This window comes from Aquila chrysaetos, chromosome 3 (genome assembly GCF_900496995.4).
Source record: "Aquila chrysaetos chrysaetos chromosome 3, bAquChr1.4, whole genome shotgun sequence".
NCBI lineage: Eukaryota > Metazoa > Chordata > Aves > Accipitriformes > Accipitridae > Aquila > Aquila chrysaetos.
In genome coordinates this window covers 17,360,431-17,369,488 of record NC_044006.1, presented here as the reverse complement: position 1 = coordinate 17,369,488, position 9,058 = coordinate 17,360,431, and the positions used below count along the sequence as shown (strand labels likewise).

General features: G+C 54.4%; 1 protein-coding gene across 3 annotated transcripts in view; it reads left to right on the top strand.

Moving 5' to 3' along the window:
- The first annotated feature begins 2,941 nt into the window (after positions 1-2,941).
- Positions 2,942-9,058, top strand: part of CHD6 (chromodomain helicase DNA binding protein 6) — a 95,013-nt gene continuing 88,896 nt past the window's right edge. For all 3 annotated transcript variants that reach the window (XM_030009627.2, XM_030009626.2, XM_041122792.1), the window contains exon 1: positions 2,942-3,178. The gene's annotated coding sequence lies outside the window, so the exon portion shown is untranslated. The remainder of the gene's footprint in view (positions 3,179-9,058) is intronic.

The following is a 9,058-nucleotide window of genomic DNA, read 5'->3' as shown; positions in this document are numbered from 1 at the left end:
GGTGACCAAGACAGGCAAAGGGCCCTTGAATACAGGTGGAGGAGCTGGGGCCAGTTTCTTCTGGTGAAGAGGTACCTAGGAGCTGATCTAACAGCAGTCTACAAGTACTGGAAGGGCAGTTACAAGGATGACAGAGTCATATCCTTCTTGGCAGTGCCTGGTGATACATTAAGGAGCAATAACCACAAAGTGAGTCCTGAAAGGTTCAGGTGGGATGTTAGTGTCCCGGTTTCAGCTGGGATAGAGTTAATTGTCTTCCTAGTAGCTGGTACAGTGCTATGTTTTGAGTTCAGTATAAGAAGAATGTTGATAATACTGATGTTTTCAGTTGTTGCTAAGTAATGCTTAGTCTAAAGTCAAGGATTTTTCAGCTTCTCATGCCCAGCCAGCGAGAAAGCTGGAGGGGCACAAGAAGTTGGCACAGGACACAGCCAGGGCAACTGACCCAAAGTGGCCAACAGGGTATTCCATACCATGTGATGTCACGTCTAGTATATAAACTGGGGGGAGTGGGGACAGGGGGATCGCCGCTTGGGGACTAACTGGGCGTTGATTGGCGGGTGGTGAGCAATTGCACTGTGCATCATTTGTATATTCCAATCCTTTTATTATTACTGCTGTCACTTTATTAGTGTTATCATTATCATTATTAGTTTCTTCTTTTTATAGTCTATTAAACCATTCTTATCTCAGCCCACAAGTTTTACTTCTTTTCATGATTTTCTCCCCCATCCCACTGGGTGGGCGTGGTGGTGAGTGAGTGGCTGTGTGGTGCTTAGTTGCTGACTGGGGTAAAACCACAACAGTTAGGAAAACCCTTTCCTTGGGAGGGTGGTGCAGCCTTGCACAGATCATCAGAAAGGTGGGAGAATCTCTGGCCGTGAAGGGTGTTAAGACTCAGGTAGGCAGAGCCACGGCTGATCTCATCTTGTGTTGGTCACAATTGTGGTGCTGGGAAGGGACCTCTGGAAATCTCTAACACAACCTCCTGTGGTCCCTTCCCACCAACGCTTCCGCAATTCTATAATGAAGGTGTTAAAATGTCTTCCCAAATGATATTTGCCGGATGAATTCTCATCCAGGAAGGGATTTGTTTATGTCTTGCTTTACCATTTCCTAACAACTGGCCCACCTATTTTGCACGTACAGCAATGAGTCGCTTAACCACCCTTAGGCATTCTTTTGAGACCAACTGCCCAAAAAGTGGTTAATCTGAAAATAAGCTGCTTTGGTTTTCTGGTCATAAAGTACCCATTAATTCCACCTTTACAGGCATTCTTCATATGGAGGCCAAGGTGCTGCTCTGGAGAGAGAGGGAGGATATAGCAAAGGATGGAGTTTGTTGGCCAAAGGTTGACCAGTGCAGGTTGAAAACTAAAAGATCAGGTACAGGCATGCCTGGTGGCTGGAGAAGGAGCAGGCAGGACTAGGGAAAGGGGAAGACCCTGGAGAGGAATACTTCACACATGTTGACCTTCTATGAACAGCAAAAGTATCTGAACCTGGGGGTCAGGAGAGACAAAACATACGTGTGAGATCTCAGCAGTGTCCACCAGTGCCATCCATGGGCAACGAGCCAGGCTGAGAGAGGAAAAAGGGTGGAGGGTGAAGATGTAGGCTGGAGCAAGTGAGAAAGGGTAAAGGGGAATGCTGCAGAGAAGGAAGTCCTGCCTCGCTGGGAGGAGCACAGTGGTATACTGCTCTGTGCAGGGGACCTGAAGGAAGCGTGGAACAGAGTGGACGTAGCTCTGCGATAGATGTGTCCCTTGGCTGTGTCCTCTGTGTTTGACCTACACCTGTGCAGTAACAGGTACCTCCAGAGCACACCAGCACTGCCCAGTGGTGCTGCCTGCTCTGCCCAGGAGCCTGTCATGACCAGTGGAAGAGGACAGCATCTGGGGAAAGCCAGGAGGTGTAAAGGGAACGTGCTAGCCGGCCAGCACAGGACATCGGTGCCAGCTGGTGCTGAACAAGCCAGGACTTCAAAGGGTGCAGCACAGGGCTGTGCCAGCAACCTTCTGGGGCCTGGGGCAAGCTGGATGGCTGCATGAGGACTGCACTGCACTCAGTTAATCAGCCCCAAGTCTCAGCAGAGCTAATCAGCTCTCGCAGAGTTTCCTTTTGGTGCCAGAGCTAACTTGCTCAGAGCATCTTGCATCAGCTGGGAGGATGGAGTGACCACACTGCCAGCCCTGGTCCTCCTCCCAAGCAGGTGAGCAGCTCACGCCTTCTCGGGCAGAAAAGGCAGGCATCGACGCTGCTGGCCACCAAGGCAAGGGTGCTGCTGGTCTGGCTGCCAGGGTGCTGAGCTGGAGGAGGGACCATGGCCGCTGCGCGAAGCCCCCAAGTGCTGTGTGACCAGGAAGGCACAGGCACCGCGAGGAGGTCCGGTTGTGAGGAATTCCAATAGAAAACCCACCCTGGCAGGCTTGTCTCATTGCCAGCTGGTGCTGCTGCCTGCGGCTGCTCCCTGCCGAGGTTCTCCCCAGACAGGTGGCTACCACAGCCCATGCCCCGGGTCTGTCCCAGCGGCTCTCCTGGAGCACCCCTCCGGGGAGCGGCATTCCCTCCTCTCAGGCCGGCGGCCTCCCGAAGCTGCCCTCACGCTCCCCCGGCCCCAGGCCACCACCGGGCGCCTTCGCACCTCTCGAGGCCTCGGGCGGCCCCCGGCGCCGGCGAGCGAGGCGCGGGGCCGAGGACACGCACCGCCGCTCCAGCGGGCCCCGCTCAGCCCCGCGGCGGGGCGGGCGGCGTCCGCCACAACCCCAGCGGGCCCGGGGCCGGAGCCGGGGCCGGGGCCGGGGCTGGGGCTGGGGCGGGCCGGTTCGCATCCGGGGAACGAGCGGCGGGCGCGGACGTGGAGGGCGCGGGCGGGGCGGTGGCAATGGCGGGGGGCGGCGCGCGGGGGCGGCGGCGAGGCCAATCACCGCCGCGCTCTCATCGGTGCAAACAGGAGCACAATGGAGCGAGCGGCGGGCGCGCTGCAGCCAAGCTTGGCGCGGGCGCCGCGCGGCTGACGGGCCGGCCCGCCAATGGGCGCCCGCGCGCGGCAGTGGGCAGCCAATGGGCGCGGGCCGGGGGCGTGCCCGGGCGAGGTTAGGGTGTCCTTGCAGGGTGCTGGGCTAAACTTCACCAAATAATAGCTGTTTGTATTTGGGCGGCCGAGGAGCCATTTTAGGTAAGTTCTGCCCCGAACTTTTGGGTTCGCCCGCCCGGCGTGGCCGGGGGCAGCGGCGGGGCGGGGGGCGGCGGCGGGGCCGCGCCGGGGCGGCGCTATGAATGAACTCGGCGGCGGCGGCGCGGGCCGTGGGGCGGGCGGGCGGCGGGGCCGGGGCAGCCGCCGGCCCTGTCATGGCTCCGGCCGCGGGGACGGGCCGGCCGCGGGGGAGGGGCGGCGGCGTCGTCCCCGCGCGTTCTTCTCGCCGCCCTCCCCTGGGGCGCGGGCGGGCGGGCGGGCCGCGGCCCCTCTTGCCGGCCCGACCTGCCGCTTGCCGCCTCCCCCCCCGCCCCGGCGCGGGGAAGGCCGGGCCTAGCCGGCGCCGGGCCGGCAGCTCGGGCCCTGGCGCCCCCCCGCAGCCGCGGGGGCCCCCGGGGCGTGCGGGGGGGCGGAGGCGGAGCAGGCTCCCCCCGGCGCTGCGCGGAGGCTCCTCCCGGCCGGGAAGGGGGGAGCGAGGCCCCCGGCCCCGCACCGAGCTGCGCGACCGCAGCGGCGGGTGGGATGGGGGGTGCCGGGAGCCTGCCCGCGGGGCGCAGCTTTCCGCCGTCATTCCGGCCGCAGTGCTCAAGAAAATCGATAATTAAGTCTTTAAACTTCGCGGGCGGGGGAGAAGCGGGTCCCTTGGCAGGCCGGAGGCCCCCGGGGCATGGGTTTCCTGCCGCCCGGCCCCTGCGGAGCAAGGGCACCCGGGGCGATGAGAAGGCCGGAGGGGGAGCGGTGGATGCGGTTAAAGGGCCGTTCCCTCCGCTCCGGGCGACGGGCTCGTCCCTGTCATCGGCGGATCCGTCCCGCTTCGACTGCTGTGCGCGGAGCAGACGTGGATCTGTTGTGACATTGCAGCCATGTCACAACAGAGAGGCATCACAGTCACGTTGGAGTCGCGTCTCGTTCGCGCTGCAGTCATGTCACCATAGTCGCCCCGCGCAGCCTTGCATCCGTTGTGTTTTGGTGGCTGCGTTGTGGGATTCTCCCTGTTCTTACTAGTGACTTTTACTGGCGATTGAGGTGGATTTCAGTCTTGGATCAATGAGGTTTGTAGGGTAAATGCTGTGAGAGGAACGCACGCAAACAGAATACGCAAAGATGAAGAGAAGTCATCTGCTAGTATTGCTGTCTAGTGTACACACCCGTCTTGGAGCAGCTAACGTTTTCTCTGTTTATCGATTTGCCTTCCTGACAACTACGCTAAACTCACAGTAAAGTCGGGGACCGTGGAGGCCAGGCAGACTGCCTCGGCACACGGAGAGCTGGTTCTGCTTGGTCTGCTGCCGGCCTTCGATGTGGTAGAGCTTTTCAGTAATTTTGCTATGAAAAGTGCTTGGTTTATTTCTTCAGTGAGTTGGGATGCTTTTAGCCAAAAGCTCGGGCTTTTTCATTGTTTACCTTCTGCTTGGGAAATGCAGCAAATGCTTTTGGGGTTGGAGAATGAGGGGAGACGGATGGGGATGATTTGCTGTGGTTGTGCAAAGTGTCCCGTAGGTCTGTGCCGAAGTCTCCAGCACCCCTCTGCAGTCACTGGCCTCCGTGGTGGAGGGGCTTCTTGTGGGCAGACAGATGTGGCTGTAGTTGTTAGATGTTTATCCCTGACCCCTTCGCTTGTAGGGCTACAGATATTCAGCAGCTGGTGCTACCTATGTCTTTTTAACTGGTGTGGGGTCAGAGGGAACACTGAGCTCTGCAAGTATTTTCCCTGCTGTGAAGTGTTGCTGTTGCTTACGGGCCCTGTTCAGGTGATGGCACAGGAATAGGTGCTGCCTTGCCTTTCCTCGCCCTTTGTTTACCTCATTCACGCAGGAGCTCTGCTGTGCTGCTTTGCAGAGAAATTGTTCTTTTGGTCCAGCTGTTGAAGTATGAAGCAGTAACAGCATATTTTTGATCTGGGAGTAAATTCTTCCTGGAGTAAATAGGTTTTTTCTCTTGAGGCTTCTGGCCTCCAACTGGGTTGGTTTTGTTCGAGGGTTGCCACTGGGTTCCTTTCCCACTTGTTTAGTGGAAAATTGATTCCTCTTCCACTACAAAGCTTAATGTTGTTGTCTGTTTGCTTTTGGAAAGCTAATTCTGCCCATCATCTCTGAATTGGTACAGCTGCCTAAACTTGCAGGTTCTTCAGGAGACTGGACATACTACTGAGTTTCCTTCGCTGCCAAGATGGGAACCACGCAGCAGTGGTGGGGTGAAGCTGATTGAATGTTGCCTCTTGAATGCTTCAAGCTGTAAAACATGGTAACTAGTAGAGTTGCATCCTGTCAAAATGTCTGCGTGTACCTTGTGCAGCAGAACTGAAAGTAGGTAGCACTATACTTCAAATAAAAGCCAAAGTCAATGAGAGGACTTGGAGAAAGCCTGATCTTGGTTTGTTTTCACTTTTGTGAAGTTTGAAGCCCATCCCGCAGCTGTGGCTGTTTATTTCTGCCTATTGTCTCATTTCTCCAAACAGAAACGTTGATTGCCCTGTTGCTGAGAAGGCAGTCGCAGCCCCTTGCTGCGGGCTAGTACGGTTGTGTTAAAAACTAGGCTGTGTGAATCTGTGAAACTAAGGCAGCTCTTCTGCTGTTTCTCAATGCTTGCAGCACGTGAATAATGCGCATCTCCTGCGGAAGGTGCTGTCAGGGTCCCTCATTACCTTGTTCTGAGTGCTGCTGTCTGGTTTGGTAGTGTATGCCTTTTTAATGGCTTGAGTTTACTTCTCCCTCTGTTGTCCTGCGTGTTGGCGTTGGGGGAGAGTGGCTCTAAGCTGCTGGTCTTTGAGCAGCTGGCCCTGGATACACCAGTGTTAGCCCCAGTGGTGAGTGCTGTGTGTATCTTCAGGGTCTGTTGATTTCTAGTGGCTTGGTGGAGGAGGCTTTCAGAGGAATGTCTCATTTTCCTGACTGCTTTTTATCATATTTTCTTAACAGAAAGCAAATCTCTGCCCCCCCCCCATGTAATCTCAGTAATTTTTAAGATTTAGTCTTCCTTGAGATATTTTTAATATTTTCTCAAGAGCTTCTCCAAAGACATAAACTTTTACAGGTGGATAATATAAAGTGTTTTACTTTAATGGTTTGTGTTATTTCAAGAGGGGTTTTTACAAGCAAGTGAACTTGTTTTCATGAGATGGCAAGGCTGAGAGCTCGGCTGCCAGAGCAGGCCTTTTTTTGCATGAAGCTGCAGTGTCTTGGCTGTCTCAGGTTTGCAGAGGTAAGAGTTAGTATCGTGCACATTGGCGTGCAGGAGAAGCTTGCCCTTGCGAAGGAGGGGAGAGGGTTGATCAGCCTTGCACTGAGAGTGAGCCCTTGGTGCAGGAATGTGGACTTGGTGTGTTGGGTCTGGAAAGCAGGCATGCGTAGGGAGGTTTCTCTGAAATTGTCTTGAAGAGACACTGGCAAGCACAGAGGTTGGATGTCTTACTGGGCTTCAGGGGAGCTGAGAGGGCTTGTTTTCATTGCTCCTGTAAGTAGCAGTGAAAGCATTTCTCCTCCCTCATCCCCAGTTTCCTGCTTGGGACAGTGGAGTCAACCTCTGGTGTTGGTGACTTCACCCTGGTCTGTGAAAGCAGAGGCAGAGCTGTTGTTGGGGGCCAGCAAGCTGTGTAAAGGGGAGAGGAGATGGTCAGGGTGAATGGTCTATATGTAGTCAGTCGAGTAGCAATATTTGCTGCGGGCAGAGTGTTGGTGACAGTGTGCAGGTTTGTATGGTGTGTTCTCAGCACCCTAAAACCCCATGAAAACAAAGTTACACTTCACCCTGGGAACGGTGGCAACATCAGGGCCTGCATTGCCAGCATGGTGGTGGTGGGACCCATATCCTCTAAGAAAGTGCAGGGCCCCTGTGTAGCAGCATGCTGCAAACACTGTGCTGGGCAGTGCCTGTCCCAGCCAGCCTCCAGTGATCTTCAGGCACAAGCCTCTGGTGGAAATAGCGGAGCTGGGGAAAGCTGTCCAAACCGTCAGCAAAAGGGGAAAAACGTGGTGCTGTGGGTGTCAGCTTGTGACACGAGGAGACTCTGATTGTGCTTTCTAATATCTCAGGCTGGTGCAATATGTTTTCCGTGTGATAGGACAATGCCTTCAACTTTCCCTTATATGGGAAAATCTGGTATGCAGCTGAGCAATCTGCCAATATGTTGCTATTAATTTTTAGCATTGTTATGTTGGATATGTCCAGTCAGCCTAAGAAGTAGGAAGTACCTGGGATGCTGTGGCCAGGCTTAAATGGTTGAGGCAGGTCCCTGGCGATACCTGGAGAAAGGTTGTGGCTGTGCTCTGGGGAATGCCTGAGCACACTCGGCTCCTCAGGAAGTCAGCTAAAAGCTGGGAGAGTTTGGTGCCTGGGCGTAGGGCTCCTGCCCTGCGCTGCCCTGGGGCCCAGTGCTCAGAGAGGAGCTGGAGGCCTTGGTGGCATTGGCACTGAGGAGGTCAGCGGAGCACTTGACCCATCCTTTGTGCAAGGACCTTCCCCCTGTGGAGGAAGTGTTGCCTTGAGGTTAAGGGGTGCACGCTGTTTCTTTGCTGCAGCCTGTTGCCTCTAGGGGATTGCCAGCCTGTAGCGAGTATAAATCCTGCTCTAAGAGGAGCAAAACACTCTCTTCAGTCCAGAAAAGAAAGCGAGAAGTGTGGGAACCGAGTCCCAATCTCTCTTTCTTTTTCATGTGGGAGCTGGAAATGTACTTGCAGAATTGCATTGGGTATGGATCAAGGAGTGCAGGTGTTATCATCACGAGATGTTGGCTTGGCCACGGGGTGCACATCACATTTTCCAGCCCTGGTTTCCCTGTGAGGGATGCTGCTGCTCGGTAGCAGTCCGACAGTGATACTATTAACATGTATCCTAGGAGGTACAGCATGTCTTCTGCAGGCCTGCCTTTGCCCTAACTTTATGCAGCCATAATGTTGCACTAGTATAGGTAGTGTTATCTGGTTGGTTGTTTTGGGGTGTGTTGTGTTTTTGATGTTTTTTTTTTTAATTGCATTTTAACTGGTGAGATTAAGTTTAGGTCTTTTCTGGTGAAGCTTTCTGACACTTGTCTGGCTCTTTCTGCCGTTTGGCTCAGTTGGTACAGGAAGTCTGGTTGAAATGGAGGTAACTCATTGCTTCCTTTTGGGGTGACTGTGCCAAAAGAAGGAGAAAGTTAGCTTGTCAGTATCAATTTGCAGAGTATTGGTGTTTCCTAAATGTTTCCATAAAAGTGTGGGGTCTGTGGAGCCCTGCTTTCCATTAGAGTAAAAGGAGGCAATATCTGGGGTCTGGCTGAGTGCCCCTGCTATGTGCATGTTATTGCAAGGGAGGGACAGGTAGGTGGGGAGGGGCAAGGTTGTTTCATTCAGTATCATATGTGGTTCTAAAGCATGCGTTTAAATTGCAGCCTCGTAGCTCTTGCACAGGAACATAGGTGGGAAGGGCATGAGCGTGTTGTGAGGGACCCCAGGCCAAAAGCCTCTGCAAATGCCTGGTGGGGGAAGCGCAGCCGGGTGTCCCTGTGGCTGGCCTGCTGAGAGTGTGCCTGGGGGGGTAGGAACTGCAGCACTTACTGCCCTGAGGGTTGGTAAAACTCCCTAGGATGTAAGACCCCCACCCCTTCCCCCAGGAGGTATCTCATTTGCATTTCTTTGAATGCAGAAGCAGGACTTTAGCTAGTTGAAGGACTTCAGCTACCAGCCCCTCCATGGTAGCAGCCACTGCTGAGAATTTTGGTCCTTCTGTATTGCACTAGAAATAGACGTTTGTTATGTGGACATAGTTGAGTTTCCTTCAAAAAACTTCCAGTTGTTAAACATCTCTTCAGAAGTCACGAAGGTAATTAGATAACTAAGTTGTTTTATGTACTTTCTGGTTTTCATTTTGCAATTTAGCCTATGCTTA